General features: G+C 62.0%; 1 protein-coding gene across 5 annotated transcripts in view; it reads left to right on the forward strand.

Moving 5' to 3' along the window:
• GSE1 (Gse1 coiled-coil protein) overlaps positions 1-16589 on the forward strand; it is a 102295-nt gene that overhangs the window by 57487 nt on the left and 28219 nt on the right. The window lies entirely within an intron of this gene.

Genomic DNA, 16589 nt, shown 5'->3' on the forward strand with positions numbered 1-16589 from the left:
TGTTGCCTTTAATATACCATCCTTCAATCCTTATCTCTCCTAATTTATTGGACATAACTGGTCGCGCTGATGGATTCGTGGCTCAGACCTTGGCTTCTAAATTTCAGCATTAATAATCTGCCCCTTCATTCTGCTCTCCAGATGTCTTTCATTTATCTGCTTATTCAGTAGGGGTGCAACCTCGCGTCCCCCGTGCCAGCGCTAACGTGGCCCGGTGACAATAAATTTGGACTTGTAATAACGTGGCCAGATGAATGAACTGACCTCTTGGTGACTGTCACTCCCAGCCTCCCCCCTCGTTAGGGACTGCTGGGGACAAGGGGGGCCCCTAACAATGGATGCTGGTGTCAACCCCCTCCTCCTTGCGTCTTTTTTTTTCCCCAAATTTGGGAAAAAATATGTGGGGAAGCGGATGAGGGGACTGCCTAATCTCAAATCAGCTTTGGAGCGGGGTGAGAGGAGCCATCCTCAGGGAAATCCTGAAAGCAGGGAGCACTAGGGGCTGTGACCCCCACGCCCAGGTGGGGACGGGCTGAACCTGAACCGGGCAGGTCGCGCACCTGAGAGCGTGCGGAGGAATGTGTTTGCTTAATTAATTGGCGGCGGGAGCGCGCCGGGGGTGTAAATCTAACGTGGGCCTTGGCAGCCTGCAGTGCCGCGCACGCAAGACTAGACTTTAAATAAGGGTGCAATTATTGTTTGAATAATTGACGAACAACGGGCGCGCATCGGCGCTCAGCCTAATGGGCTTTGATCGCTCGCCAGGGCCGCCCGGCGCGCCGGCATCCCGCCCGTGAAGGATGTGAGGGGTCCAGCGAGGGGTGTGGCAGGGTCAGCGGGGGGGAATTGGGGTGCTGCCCCCCACTCTGGGTGGGTTTTGTGGGGCAGACGTGGAAAAAGCGGGGCGTTATTCCCCCCACCCCAGCCCCGGCCGACAGTGCGGCGCCGTGGGGTCGACCGGGGAGGAGGAAGAGGACCCTGCACGTAGCAATTGATTTAAATCATTTTAGAGAGGACCTATGGAAAATAAAAAGCCTTTAATCACATTTGTATCCATTTCCAGCCTCGGTAAATCAATTTGGATTGAGCTGGGTGCCACGGTTACAGCTGATTAGCGCGCGGCGGATGGGGTCAAATTAATGCTAGCTGGGTTGGCTTAATGGGGTCACCGTTGTGAGCATCCCTCCTCCGGGGCGCTGGGCTGGGGAGGAACATCTCGGTCCTGTCCGTGCCACGGAGAGCTTTCCCAGCAAGGAGGTGCCAGGATAGGAGCTCCATGCTGCTGCGTGCCTCAGTTTCCCCTTGCGCGTCAGCATTAACCGTCGCAGAGGAGCCAGCGAGCCCCGCCGGGGATATTGAGGGGGATATTTGGGTTGTCCCCATCCCACCGTGCGTCACCCCCGTGTCAGAGCCGCTCACGTGTCCTTCCCCCTGCCCCACGGAGGAGCAGTCAACAGGACCCTGCGCCCCGGCGCCGGTTAATTTGTTTCCAATAGGTTCCAATCAATTAAGCGTGGTCCTGGCGAAGGGGAAAAGTGCCCCGGTAATTGGTGAAAATAAATCACGAGAGAGAGAGAGAGAGAGAGAGAGAGAGCCGCGGTGGTGCCTGGGAGCCTGGGCTGCAGCCGCGTGGCAACTGTGGGGACGGGGACGCTGGGGATGGAACCCCGCTTTGCCCGGCCGGGATTCCCGCGGGGCGCTGGCCTGTGATCCGCTGGGAATGGCGTGCTTGGAAGCTCCCAGCCCGCTTCCTTCGCGTCTCCCTGCCTGCCCTGCCTGCTCCTTGCACGCGATGCCTGCCCGCACCCCGGGGTGAGGGCGATGCCCACGGTGGCGAGCGTCCCCCCCCTTCCCGTCCCTTCACCCGCCTCCCCCGGCCCTGCCCCAACCGGGGCTGTAATTACCGCACGCTGTGCTTTGATTGCTCCATTCCAATTAATTAAACCCGGCGGTGACCCAAATTATGATCCCTTGTCTTGTCAAGCGCCGTATTTTTAACCTTAACTGGCTGGGGCTGTGTTTAGATTTCCAATCCGGGCAGAAATGTCACCCGGGGAGAGTGACTGGCGTTGAACCCAGCCTTCCCGTGACGAACCCCGTAATTAGAAACCCTCGTGTCCCCGAGACGGGTCTTTAAAGCTGTCAGAAGCCAAGATCCAGCCATTTGATACAAGACTATCATTAGCTGTGCCCAACCTATTAGCTGCAGGTAAATAACAGGCTGTACCGGAGCCGGGGAACAGGCGGGTTGGGGAATTGGATGATTCTTAATTAGGAGAAGCGGTGCGAAGGACGCTTTCCCCTCTAATTGCCTTCGTTAGCAGCCTGGGTGTGTGTCCCCGTGCCCGGATCCTCTTTCCCGGCGCGGCGACGGCTCCTGCGCCCCTCTTCCCGTGGTGGTGCCCATCCCACCCGCTGGCCCGGCGCCGGGATGGGCACCGTGATGGGAAGGCAGGGGCGTGAAACCATTTCCCAGGCTGGGATAGGGATTGATGGCCTCCGGTCCAAGCAGAGGATAAATCTGGGCTTGCCGCCGCTTTCCTAGGGCTTGTCTGGGTGACATATTCGGTTGGTTTGAATGTCTGGATGGAAAATCAATCACCGGGGCTGTTTCCGTCCCCCCTTTCGCGCTACGTTTTAATTTGCCAGGCTGCAGGGTCCGTACTCCGAGGATCCATCTATATTTGTGTCAAGTGCCGGAGTCTTTGTCTCCCTGGTGTGGAATCGTCCTTCCCAGCTTGGCACGCTCTGCCCTGGGCACAGCGTTGGGGCGCACGTGGGCGCTGAGGGGGGGTCTCCAACCCTCCCGGGGTTTTACCTGATGTGGAGCTGCCCTCCCTCACCAGATGGAGGGGCACAGAGAGTGGGAAACTGAGGCACGCAGTCTGCTCCAGGCTCTGCTTTCCCCTGCTGGATGGATGAGGATCCCCTCCTGCTCTGCCCCCCACCCCTGACAGCAGGAGGACCCCCCCCATATCCAACATACGGGGGGGGTGGGTCAGGAGACACCCGGCGGTGCCGCCCGCCTGGCCCTCGCCGGCCTGCCCCCGCCTGATCCCTCTCCCGCAGACGCTCTCCCTGACACCGGCTGACAAGAGCCATTTCCAAGATGGATTGATTCAATTTAGCACCGATTTTTTGCCGGGGCCGGTGACGTACGGCTCCCCAGCCGGCGCGGGGCTGCACGTGACTCCCCAGCGCCCGCCGTCATTAGAGCAGCTCAGCACCGGCTGCTGCAGCCTAATCAGCCCGGGCTGGTGCAGGAGGGGGCCTCATCCTGCCCTGCCACGGCTCCACGAGGCTCCCGCTCCCGGCCTTCCCACCAGGATGCGGCCCTGGGAGCGCTGGGGTGGCGAGGTACCCGGGATTGTGGCGCCCAAGGGATGCTGTTGGTGGCAGGCAGGGACTGCCAGCAGCACCCAGGGGTGCTGGCGTTGGTACCCAGGGATGCTGACAGCGGTAGCAGAGATGCTTGCAGCAATACCCAAGGGTGCTGGCGGCGCTGCCCAGGGATGTTGATGCTGATACCCAGGGATGCTGGCAGTGATACCCAGGGATGCTGCTGGTGGTAGCTGGGGATGCTGGCGGCGATACCCAGCGGTGCCGGAGCCGCTGGTGAGGCTGCGCGGGGGTGATTTTGTTTGTTCCCTCGTTTTCTGGGTTTTTCTCCAGGCTTGATGAGTATGTCTGGTTCTTTCTCGCTGTCTGTCTTCTCCTCTCTCCTTCCTTTGGAGGCAAATGGCTGACTGATTGCTTTTCATCTCCCGCTCTGAGGAGCTGTAAGAGCTACTTTATACAAACATCAATTACAGGCACGTAATAAATTAAGGCTCCCTTACACCGAACCCATTAGAGTCCACTCTCATATCAAAGCGTTCCCATCACACACGGATTGGGGTGGAGTGGGGGGGAGGAGGGAGAGGGAGGAAAATGTCTTATTAGCCGGCAGATTGTTAGCAGAACACTGATTTAATTGTGTCCCCGCGCCCGAGCGCGGGAGGAGGACGGGGGAGTGCAGAGCGGGGGGCACCCGGGGCCTGCCAAAAAAGAAATGCCCAGGGATTGTTCCCTTCCCTGAGGTGCTGGGGGGCCACCTCCCTCCCAGGCTTGTCCCCGTGCCAGCTCCGGCTGCCAGCGATTCTCCTGGTAACGGCCGAGGGGGCCGCGTTTTGGAGGTGCCCCTGACCCCGGCAGGCACCGCGCCGAGGAGCAGAGCCCAGGGGTGCGGTGCCCACCCTCCTCCCGCCCCAACCGCCTTTGGGGTGCCACCTCCAGCGCCTCGGCCTGGCTGGGTGATGCTGAGGGCTGCTGGGGCAGGGAGAGCGTGGCGCCTGCCCGGTGTCTCTGTGTGCCAGGGCCTTGTGGCGTGTCCTGCTGCGGGCATCGGCGCTGGGAACCCCGGGCTGGGAACTGCCCCGGATGCCTCCCTGCGTTCGGATGGTGCATCGGGGCGTGGAGGTGGAAAACCCAGGGAGATGGGGGGCAGGCAGGAGGCAGGGAGCAAACTTCCCTGTAGGACAAAGGCGGCTGCATCCGCCAGCAGCTCCCGCTGCCTCTGCCTGCGAATAAATAGCCTCCAGGCTGTCAGTCTGGCACTACCCCGGGGCTGGAGGCTCTTGGAGAGGAACGGAGCCCGGGAACAGCAGGCATGGCTGGAGCGCTGCCCGCCGGGGCCGTGCAGGCGCTGGCACGCCGCGCCGGCGCGCTCTGCCCGGCCCGCTGGCCTCGCCACGCATCCCTGGGGACGGGCACGGCTCCCCGGGACTGTGGTGCTGCTCGGGTGTGCGTGGCGTGGTGGGCGTCCGTGGATTGTGACACGTGGCGGGTCACCAGGGTTGTCTGTCCTGCTGCGGAGGTGATGCTCGTGCGCGTCCTGTGCTGCCGAGGGGTGCTGTGCACACGAGTGTGAGCGCACACACACAAATTCATCACTCTGCTGAGGGGTGCTGTGCACACAAGTGTGAGCGCACACACAAATTCATCACTGCTGAGGGGTGCTGTGCACATGAGCGTGAGCACACACAAATTCATCACTGCTGAGGGGTGCTGTGCACACGAGCGTGAGCGCACACACACAAATTCATCACTCTGCTGAGGAGTGCTGTGCACACGTGTTTGTGCTCACACACAAATTCATCACTGCTGAGGGGTGCTGTGCACACGAGCGTGAGCGCACACACACAAATTCATCACTCTGCTGAGGGGGGCTGTGCACATGAGTGTGAGCACACACACACAAATTCATCACTGCTGAGGGGGGCTGTGCACACAAGCATGAGCGCACACAAATTCACTGCTGAGGGGTGCTGTGCACATGAGTGTGAGCACACACAAATTCATCACTCTGCTGAGGGGTGCTGTGCACATGAGTGTGAGTGCACACACACAAATTCATCACTGCTGAGGGGGGCTGTGCACACGAGCGTGAGCACACACACACAAATTCATCACTCTGCTGAGGGGGGCTGTGCACATGAGTGTGAGCACACACACAAATCATCACTGCTGAGGGGTGCTGTGCACATGAGTGTGAGCGCACACAAATTCATCACTCTGCTGAGGGGTGCTGTGCACACGTGTGTGAGCACACACACACAAATTCACTGCTGAGGGGTGCTGTGCACATGAGTGAGTGCATACACACAAATTCATCACTGCTGAGGGGTGCTGTGCACACGAGCGTGAGCACACACACACAAATTCATCACTGCTGAGGGGTGCTGTGCACACGAGTGTGAGCGCACACACACAAATTCATCACTCTGCTGAGGGGTGCTGTGCACACGGGCATGAGCACACACACACAAATTCTTCACTGCTGAGGGGGGCTGTGCACACGAGCGTGAGCACACACACACAAATTCATCACTGCTGAGGGGTGCTGTGCACACGAGCGTGAGCACACACACACAAATTCATCACTGCTGAGGGGTGCTGTGCACATGAGCGTGAGCACACACACACAAATTCATCACTCTGCTGAGGGGGGCTGTGCACATGAGTGTGAGCACACACACAAATCATCACTGCTGAGGGGTGCTGTGCACACGAGTGTGAGTGCACACACACAAATTCATCACTCTGCTGAGGGGGGCTGTGCACACGTGTTTGTGCTCACACACAAATTCATCACTGCTGAGGGGTGCTGTGCACACGAGCGTGAGCGCACACACACAAATTCATCACTGCTGAGGGGGGCTGTGCACACGAGTGTGAGCGCACACACACAAATTCATCACTGCTGAGGGGGGCTGTGCACACGAGCGTGAGCGCACACACACAAATTCATCACTGCTGAGGGGGGCTGTGCACACGAGTGTGAGCGCACACACAAATTCATCACTCTGCTGAGGGGGGCTGTGCACACGAGTGTGAGCACACACACACAAATTCACTGCTGAGGGGGGCTGTGCACATGAGTGAGTGCATACACACAAATTCATCACTGCTGAGGGGTGCTGTGCACACGAGTGTGAGCGCACACACAAATTCATCACTCTGCTGAGGGGTGCTGTGCACACGAGTGTGAGCGCACACACACAAATTCATCACTCTGCGGAACGGTGTCCTGCACACGTGTTTGTGCTCACACACAAATTCATCGCTCTGCTGAGGGGTGTCCTGCACACGTGTTTGTGCTCTCACACACACGCATCCCTCTCAGCTGAGGCCGTGCCTGGTGCACACACGTGTGCCCCACACACAGCTGCACACCACGCTCGCTCCTCTCTGCACGCTCCATCCCCTTCCTGCACACCCGAGGGTGCGGGCCGGGGGTCCTGCTCGCCCTCCTCCCTTCCAGGGCAGGTTTTATCTCCCGGCCCGCTTCCTGCCTGCCGTTCCCTCGCTGCCCTCTGAGCCTGACATTTACATATTAATATTTTCCAGGGAGGCAATGCGTTGCGGTGCAAGTGTCTGCATTGTGGTTGCACATAATGTAAAGTGAGATAAAGCGCCCGGCTCCGCTATGAATAACTGCAAATGAAAACCCATGTGGCCATAAAAGCCTTCACATTTGCCCTGTCAGCATGTGGTACATCGGCTAAACAACTGATTTAGCTTTTCTTTTTTTTTTCCCAAGGTTTATCACCACTTACAGAGGACATGCTCTTTGTGTACTGCCTGTCGCTTTCTGCTCAGCTTCCTTGTCACTTCCCCTCGGCGTCCTCCCAGCCGGGCCCTGAAACGATGCTCTGCTCCTCTAAACCGCCCTGACAGCCCCTATTAGCTTCTGGCCGAGTACAGCTTGGCGCTGCTGGGGCTATTTATCTCGCCGGCACAGAGGGCTGTTATCTATCACCCTCGCTCCGTACGGCCCCGCTCCTCCGCTTCTGCTGATGGCAGGGATTTGGGATGGGGTCCTGGTGGGGCCTGGGGGGAGCGAGGGGACCTGGGAGCGCTTATCCCTCCTCCCGAAGGGGCTGGATCCAGTCCCCACGCTTGGAATTTGTGGCCACGGTGGCTCCTTAAACCTGGTGCTGCCAGGAGGGGCTCTGAACCCCCTCTGTGGCGAGGAGGACGCAGCCCAAACCGCTCGGGATAACCGGGAGAGTAATTCCTGCTCCTACGCGGCGTGGCTGGTGTCATCCCCACAGCGGTGGCCCCGGGCAGGGGTGATGTCCCTGCGGGACCGCTGGCTCCCGAAGGCGCCGGCTTGGGTGCCAGACCTGAAATACCGGGTGGGGAGAGGGAGCAGGCGGGGCGGTGACGCCGGGGAGCGGGACGAGCAGCTCCGTGCGGTGCCTGCGGCACGGGGGGGGGGACGGCGGGGTCCCCGCTGGGCGCCCGCGGAGCCGCCTGGCCCTCGGCCAAGGGCGCTGGCACCCAGCCGGCACTCGGCACTGCCGGTAACCAGAGCTGCCTCCCCTCGCTGTTATTTCAGCAGGTGGGCGCAGATCGGTTTACAAGGCCGGGGAGATGCCTATCGGTCCCCTCCCGACACTTCGTCCCCACGCCAGTGCCCGTTAGCAGGGCTGGACGTCGCCGGTGATGCCAGCTGCCATCACCAGTGGTCACCTCTCCTGGGCACGCTGCTCTTTGGGGTCCCCTGCACCGGCTGGTGCTGGCAGAGGGACAGCAGTGTCACCGGCGTGGTGGCCTTTGCCCCTGGCTGCCCCGTGCCACCACCTCGGCTCGTCCCCCTTGAGTCACGCCAGCAGCTGGGACGTCATGCCAGGCGCCAGCGAGGTGTTGTCCTGCAGGGCCAGCCCGGGCTGGCGCAAGCTCCGCGTCACCCCCACACCCTGCCCGGGGTGCCAGCGTCCCTGGGCTCCGGGCAGGGGCCAGGGGGGGCCCTGTCCCCATGGCAGGCCTTGCATCAGAGTGGTGATGGGGGTGTTGCACAAGTGTTTTCTGCCTCAACCTGCCCCTGGCCGGCGCTCGGGGAGGGCTGTGGGGGGCCGTGGGTGGGAAGCGGGGGGCCGGGGCGGTTGTTTACAGCCACGGAGCTTTATTTCCTTCCACCTGCCTCGGGGGAAGCAGTTAGCGATTTGTTAGTCAAACCAGATGAGCCTTCCCGGAGCGGCTTCCTGCCAGGCTCGGCGCGGCCCGGCCGCCCCGCTGGCGGGGTCCCCCGTGTCCCCCGTGTCCCCTGCTGTGCCTCCCGCCGCAGCCAGTGCCACACGGAGGCCGCGTTGGGTGGGATGCGGTGAGGCATCGCCCGGAGCGCCGTGGGCACCCCCGGAGCAGCCCGCGTGGGAGCGTGCTTGGAAAACCGGCGTGGTTTTATCCTTCCCAGATCCCTCCAGGGAGGTTGCGCTGGCCAGGGCAGAGCCCACGGCGGCTCGGCGGGGTGGTGAGGTGGAGGGGCCGCTCTCCCGGGGAGGCCTTCGGCTGCTTGGGGGACGGCCGGGCGCCGTGTGACGCGTGTCGAGCCCCGCGCGTCGTCCGTGGCGAGCCGCGTGCGGCGCGCTGCGTCCCGCGTGCCCAACGCCACCGAACCCCGCAGGCGGCCGAGCGTTGGGCGCCGAGCGTTGGGCGCTGACACCCCGCGCCCGGCCCCGCGTGTCCTGCGCGCCTGGATGATGCGCCGGGCCCCCTGCACCGAGCGTTCCGTGCGTCGGGAGCTCCGCCGCCGGGCCCTGAGCCCCACGCGCCCCGCGCACATCCAGCGCCGCTGCCCCGACCCAGCAGGGAGCTGGAAGTGCCAGCCCTCGCCCCCTCGCTCGCCGAGTGGCGCCGGGTGATAAATAAGGAAGTTAACACCCAGCCCGGGCTGCTAATTAGCTTTTAACCTGTACTAGCAGTTAACTACAAAAGGCAGTCATTTGTTCCGGGGAGCTGGTAGCGTAGAAAGAACAGAAACATGGCCAATTTTGTTCAGGATGAATTAAGACTTGCAAATGTAAAATGAGTTCATCTATTTAATTAAGTAGCGGCAATATGGATGTTAAATTAAGTTAATGGCAGGCATGCCAAAACAAGGTTATACAGATCTTGTCCTGGCGGGGTGGGTTCCGGATCCGGCCCCTGGATGCGAGGCGCTGGGAAGGGCCCTGGGGTGGGCTGGTGGCCCCGGGCACGGCCCCACTGGCCTCCTCGGGGACAGAGGGAGATGGAGGTGGAGGGAAGGAAAAAACGAGGCGGGAGGAAAGGCAAAGCGCGTCTCAGCCAGCGCCGCAATCTTACCGGGCCTGAACTTTACTCTCCCGCTAAAGATATAGGATACTTTAGGGACATCGGAAAGAAATAATAACCCTCTGATTTGTAGCTCTTGGGCTCTGGCAACCGAGGGGGAAGGAAGACTGTCTTCTGCCATTACCGTTTTTCGTACGAGCTATTCCCCAAAGAAATCAAACCCTTGTACAAGCCCTCCCGTGCGGCAGCCCCTGCTCCGGCGCTGACCCGAGCCGTACGGATTATCACCGCGCATCGCAGCCGGAGACAGGAACATTCATTAAAATTTGAAACACAAATGGAAAATTGCTACTTGAAGCCTCCTTGCCGGAGAGCCAGCCGCTTGATCAGAGACCTCATTAATGTATCTAATGTGTAAGGAACAATTAGACTTTTCAAAGACATCCTTTTTCCCAGCCAGGGGAAAAACAACAGAACACCAGAAGCGGCTCGAACCCCTCCCGATCCAAAGCATCCCCAAACCTGCCCCGAGGGATCGGGGTGCGCGGCCCCAGGGGGAGCCTAGGAGCCGCCGGAGAGTCTGGGCTCCATCCCGGCACCCGAAATGCCCGTTTCTCCTCAAGTTAGGTGGGGAGGAAAGTGGGCTGATTAAAAAGCTGATTTCTTTTCCCAGCGACCCGGCAGGGTTTTGCCATCCTCCCGTAATTAGCCGGTTACACGGCCGTATGTTTTATTTATGAGCCGAGGGCGGAGGGAAGGGGAAGCGGAGGAACGACCGTGCCCTATATATCTGCAAATAAAACACTTCATTTCCCTCCTGGGGAATGTCACCTCGAGAAACCATCGCTTTCCTGCTCACTGCCCCGTCCAAATCGCAGGCTGTAAATGGCTTTGTGGGCCTGCCTGGCGCTCAGATGGGTTTAAAATATGGATTTATGTCTTTATTCTGCATAGTCAAAGGTCAACAAGAGCAGGAAATCATCGCTGAGCTGCTTATTTACGATGGGAGGCGACCGCTCGCTCCTCTTGAACCTGCTGGATGCTTCCAGGGCGCCGGGAATGGCGGCCGAGCCCCTGCCTCAGTTTCTCTAGAGCGAGCATCCCTCGGGGTCGGGCATCCCCCTGAGGGCCGCGGGCGGGATGTCCCCAACACGGCCGCAATCCCGCTCCTTGGGGACACCCACGGGGAGGCCGAGCATCCCTGGGGCGGCGATGGGGGCCGTGCGTGCGGCGCGGGCAGGGCCGGCCCCGCGAGCTGCGCTCTCATGCTTTGCTAATCCCGCCTGGCACCTGCCCCAGCTCCCGGCGGCTTCGCGCGAGCAAAGGAACCAATTAATCCTCCCGGCGCTCGGGGAAGTGGGTCAGGCTCGTCAGGCTCTCCCGCTAACGAGGGGCGAGGCGCGGCGTGGCCCAGCCGGCTGCCGGGTGGCCGGGCCGGTGTCTCCCGCCCGGTGCCCCGGCGTCCCGGCTCCCGCGGGGTGGTAAGTGGGTAAACTGAGGCAGGGTGGTCTTCCGCAGAGCTGGGGGATGGTGGTGGTGGTGGGACGGCCCAGGAGGGTTGGCGGATAATTTTCGGTTGGGACGATGTCGCAAAGGGTTTCCCAACGGGGTTGCCCCCCCCCCCCCCAGCCGCCGTACCTCGGTTTCCCCATGCCCGGCCAAGCAACGGGTGCTCCTGGTTTGGGGTGTTTGGGGTTTTGGGAGGCAGGGCGGGGAGGGAGCGCAGGCAGGGCGCCCCTTTGAAGTGGAGCCCAACTTCCAGGAGTGAAGCAATTCTCGTTTGCATAATGAATAAAGGCAGCGGAGAGGGGGGGGGACGGCGAGGGGAGGAGGGGGGTGAAACCCCAAAACCGGAGCTGGCAGGCAGGTCTGCCCTCCCTCCCCTCCCCTCCCTGCCTGCCCGCTCCCCCAGCCGCCTGTAATTACAGGTTTATTGCCTGCACAGCTATTGTGTAATGACATGTTTGCAAATTAATTTTTACGGCTCCTGCCGTGGGGGGGGGTCCCCCCGGTGCTTGCCCGAACCCGGCAAATCCAACCCCTCTGCCAAGCGAGGTGGGAATTGGGGTGACGTGGTGACTCCAAAGATTTCCCAGCCTGGCGTTGGGGGGGGGGGGTCCCCATTGCACCCGCACGAGGTGGGGGGCATTGGGTTTGGGGCACCCCCAGGTGTGTCACCCCGTCAGTGACATTACAGACAGCACCGGTGAGGTGTGAGGGGGGGTGGGATCGGCCGGGGTGGGGGGGACACGGTGGAGCAGCACCCCCAGGGTGGGAGCAGCAGCTCCCAGCACCCCGCAGAGCAGCGGTGACACCGGGGAGCTGCCTGGGAGGGAGCGGGACGCGAGCGACGATGACTCAGGGGACGGGCCAGAAATACTCCCAGCGCCGATCTTGACAGATGTAGGTTAGGAAGGAAGAGAAGACATAATAATAATCCCCCGACCTGGAATCGGGAGAGCAATATTTAACGGGGGAGGAGGAGGAGGGTGCAGGCTTGAACGGGCTCCGTCTCTGCCGAGTGGGATTTTGGGGAGCAGGGCTGGCAGGGTGGGAGTGCGGGGATCCTCTGTGTGTGCGCTCGTGTGAGTGTGCAGAAGTGTGCACGTTTGGAGCCAGAGGAGCTCTCACGAACCCCCTCCAACCATCCGTGCCCAGCCATGGAGCTGGACAGTTTTGGGGTGACACTGTGACCCCCTTTTTCCCCTTGTGCCCGCGCTCTGGTGAAGGTAGGGCAGACAGTGGGCACCTGGGAACGGCTGGATGGATTTGTGGTGACACCGTGACCTCTGTGCCCCCTGTCCCCACGCTCTGGAGCAAGCAGTGGCCTCCTGGGAATGGCTGGCTGGGTTTGGGGTGACACTGTGACCCCCATGCCCCTCTATCCCCATGCTCTGGGGCAGGCAGGGGTGCATGGGAATGGCTGGATGGATTTGGGGTGACACCGTGACCCCCATGCCCCTCTGTCCCCACGCTCTGGGGCAGGCAGGGGTGCATGGGAATGGCTGGATGGATTTGGGGTTGCCCTGTGACCCCCATGCCCCCTGTCCCCATGCTCTAGAGCAGGTGGGGGTGCCTGGGAATGGCTGGCTGGGTTTGGGGTGACACCGTGACCCCCATGCCCCTCATCCCCACCCTCCGCAGCAGGCAGTGACCTCCTGGGAATGGCCTCTGTATCTTTAAGCTGCTGGCAGCGCTGCCCATTATCATACAGGATGTGGCTTCTCTTGCAGGGGCGAGATATCACACGTCGCCCCGGTGAACTTGGGTGTTAAAAAACCAGTTTGGGAAGAGAAAGGACGGAGCTGGGCGGGGGCGCGCCGGGACGGGGCGGGGGGGGGGTGCAGGTCAGGCTCGCGTGTAGCGCTCCCGCGCACGGAGCGCGCTCCCGCTCGGCCGCGCGTCCCCGCGGAGGCGCGCCCGGAGCCGGCCGCGCTTCTCCCCCCGCCCCCCCCGCTCCCCGCTCCACCCCGTCCCCTCCTTTCCCCACCCCTCCTTGGCTTGATCGTTTGCTTAAAGCAAATTAAGCCGGGCCCTCGTTACTATGGTGCAGCCAGGATCTCCAGCCTCCCTCGCGCTCCCGTAATAGCATTTATTAGCCCTATTTGCCTGCGAGCATGTCTTCCCGGATCTGCTAATGCATCAGCGGAGAGGCGATGGGGGAGATCCTATCGGCCGCCTCATTACAGCCCCCGACGCCCAGCGAGGCCGGCTTGGGGGGGTTTTAGGGGCTCGGAGGGGATTTTGGGGTGGGGGGGGGCAGTAGGAGCTTCCCCCCACCCCCCCCACCCCCCGCGCCGGGGTTTTTGCTCGCCTGCCTTTTGTGAAGCAGCAGGCAGCTCCCGGCAGGCAGGAAAGTTGGGTTATTTATTGTTTTATTTCCTAATTTTCCCCTCCTGAAGCGGCTTGGGGGGGGGGGGGGTGGTGGTTGGTTTCTTATTTTTATTTTACATCTCTCTCTCTCTCTTTCCCCTCCCCGCCCCGCCGCATCGGCAGCTGTTTGAAAACAGAAAAAGGCAAGAAAGAGAAATTTAAAATTATTCCGTCTGTAGGCGAGGAGGAGGAGCGGGATTGGGGGGGTGGGGGGTGTGAGGGGGAAGGAGGCTGCTCCCCGGGGCGCCCCGGGGGTTCACCCCCCTCCCCCGAAAGCCAAAGGCTGGAGCCCGGGGGGCGCGGGCGGTGGGCGGAGGGCGCCGGGGCGAGCAGCTGCCGGCCGCCCTCCTGCCCGCTGCCCGTCATTAGGGGAGACAAATCTGCTGTCAAGGAGCCAGATTTCCAATTTACCGATAATGATTCTTGCATGAAAATTGATCGAGGGGCAAGTCTGCCGCCTCTCGCCCGCCCGCCTTGGCGCAGCCCGCGGAGAGCGGGGCTTTCCGGCCGCACGGACGGACGGACGGACACACGGACACCGGCTCGCAAACCTTCCCCCCCCCGCCCCACCCCGCGTGGGTCACCCGCCCCACGCCCCCGGCACCCTCCCCAGCATCGGGGGGATCCCACTGCGCTGCTCAGGGGGTGCGTTCCCCGCCGCCCAGGGTCCCACCGCCTCTTCATCCTCCTCCTCCTCGTCGTCGTCGTCGCTGGGTTTTTGTGTGCCTGCGGTTGGCAGCCGGGGGCTCAGCGGCAGGAAAACCCCCGGGAAGGCGTCACGCGTGGCAGCCGGGCTCCTGCCCTGGCCCCGCCGGTGACAGCCGCCACCGCCACCCTCCGCCGGCGCCCTGGGCTCGCTGCTATTTCAATTTTTATTTTTCCTCCTCCCCCCCCAACGCACTTGATTCCCCCCCGCTCCTCCTCCTCCTCCTCCTCCTCCTCCTCCTTCTCCTCCTCCCCGCTCCACCGTATTTTTTCGCCTCTGGTTTATTTTTCCAACCCCCTCCGTGTGGCTTGGTGCTAATTTTTGGGGTTTTTTTCTTGTTTTTTCTTTTTTTTTTTTCTTTTTTCTTTTTTTTTTTTTTTTTTTTTTTCCTCTTGCTTCCTGACACATCCTCCTCACGTTGGCTTTTTTTATTTTTATTTTTAATTTTTTTTTTCCCTTGGCTGCAATGGAACTGTAACATAAATCATGTTTGGGTTGAAACCACCTCTCTATTACTTACCAGGTAAGGCACCGAGCGATGCTGCCTCCATCCCTCTGCACTCCGGGGTCGCCCCCCCGGGGTCCCCCCCAACCCGGGGACTCCCCTTTGTCCTCCCCAGCCTGCGACGGCCAAAGGCGATTTGGGGGTGAACTTACTTTCTTCCAGCGCCTTACAAAAGGTTTTGGGGTCAGGGGAAGGGGGAAGCAGAGAGCCCTGGCACGGCACTGCGGTGTTTTGGGGTGCTTGGATCCCCCTCTCTTCCCCTGCTGCCACTCCCTCCTCCCCCTGGGGGTTTCTCCCTCTCCCCGAGGAGCCGGGGGCGTTCTGGCCGAGGTGGGATGGGGGGGAAATGCGGGATGTGCTGGGTTTTGGGGTGCCAGCCCCGTCGCTGCGAGAGCACGGGGATTTGGGGCACCAAAGTTTGCTGTGCCACCCCAGCCGGCGGCTCCGGCCCCCGCGGCAGCCGGCGAGGGAGGGGGATCCCCCCGGGGGGGTTTCGGGGAGCGTCGGTGTGGTTGGGGGATTCGTGCGGGGCGTGTGCTCGGGGGGAGCGTTTTGAGGGGGCTTTGGGGTGCTTGAGGGTGGGATCTGGAGGTGCTCTGGGGCTGCAGGCTCAGGGTGAGTGTCTGGGGTGCTCGCCGGGGGTGCAGGCTCGGCACGCTCGGGCTGCGAGCTCAGGGTGTGATCTCGGGGTTCACACTCAGGCTGTGAGCTCGGGCTGTGATCCGGGGGTGCTCTCGGGGTTCACGCTCGGGCTGTGATCTCGGGGCGCTCTCGGGGTTCACGCTCGGGCTGCAGCCTCCGGATGCGGCCTCGGGCTGGGAGCCCCGGCCGTGAACTCGAGGCGCTTTCGGGGCGCGGGCTCGGGCCGCTCTCGCGGAGTTGGGGAGCAGTGGCAGGGCCCTCTCCGGGGCTCGCTGCCCACGCGTGGCCGTTCCCCCCGCCGCTGGTTGTTTGTTTCAGGAAATGGCTTTGGCATGTGGCCCTTCTTACCGGAGCGAGCGGCTCTCCCGGCGCGCCTGCGCCCCAGCGCACGAAGGCGAGCTGGGGAGGGCGGCCGGCGGGCACCGGGGTGGAATTGGGGGTCCCCTTGCTCCGGGAGGGGTTGCGCTGTGACGTCCCCCCGCCAGCGCTGTGCCGCGGTGGGGATATGTGTGACCCGCTTTTCCTGTGGCACCCTGAGCGCTCCCTCCTCCTGTGGGGGTCCCGCTCCCCGTGTTCCCCCCCAAAACCCATCGCCTCGCCTGCTCCTCGCTCTCCTCCGCTGCCTGCAGCAGCCCTGGGCGATTCCTGCCCGGCCTCCGAGCCGTCCCTTGCGGTGGGGACTCCCTCCGAGGGCTGCAGGTGCAGGGAGACGGGTTTGGGGTTGGCTTTCTTCTTTTTTTTTTTTTTTTTTTTTACCCCCCCTTAAATTCCATATTTAGCGCGCGCCGGTCGAGCCGGGGTTCCCGGCGGCAGCTCCTGTTGCGTGAAACTTCTGGTTTTGCCTTTGTGGCTCATGCGCTAATTCCTGCGCCCTGGAAAACCCTGCTCCGGCCGGCTCCCCGAGCGCCTCGGAGGAGGGGGAATAATAAAACCGGAGGAGAAAAGCGAGCCGGGAGAGGAACATGGAAGTGTCAGGCTGCGAGGTTTAAAGCAATTAGGGGGAACGATGCTGGAGGCGCTGGCACGCAGCGGGATCGCTGGCGGCAGCTGCCGGGCGTTGGGAGATGCCGGTGGGCCGGGTCGGGTGGGAGCAGATGGAGCCGGGATCCTTCCCCCCGCCCTGGGCCCGCGGGGGTTTCATCCGCGCGGGGCTGGTGGCGGTGACTCAGCGGCGCTGAGTCCTGCTGGGGACTGTCACCGCCTCAGGGACTGCCTGGCCCTGGTGGCCCGTGTCACACGCTCCTCGGTGGTGGCTTGTTCCCCGAGCTTGGCTGGCCCGGCATCCAG

Source organism: Hirundo rustica, chromosome 11 (assembly GCF_015227805.2).
Source record: "Hirundo rustica isolate bHirRus1 chromosome 11, bHirRus1.pri.v3, whole genome shotgun sequence".
Taxonomy (NCBI): Eukaryota; Metazoa; Chordata; class Aves; order Passeriformes; family Hirundinidae; genus Hirundo; species Hirundo rustica.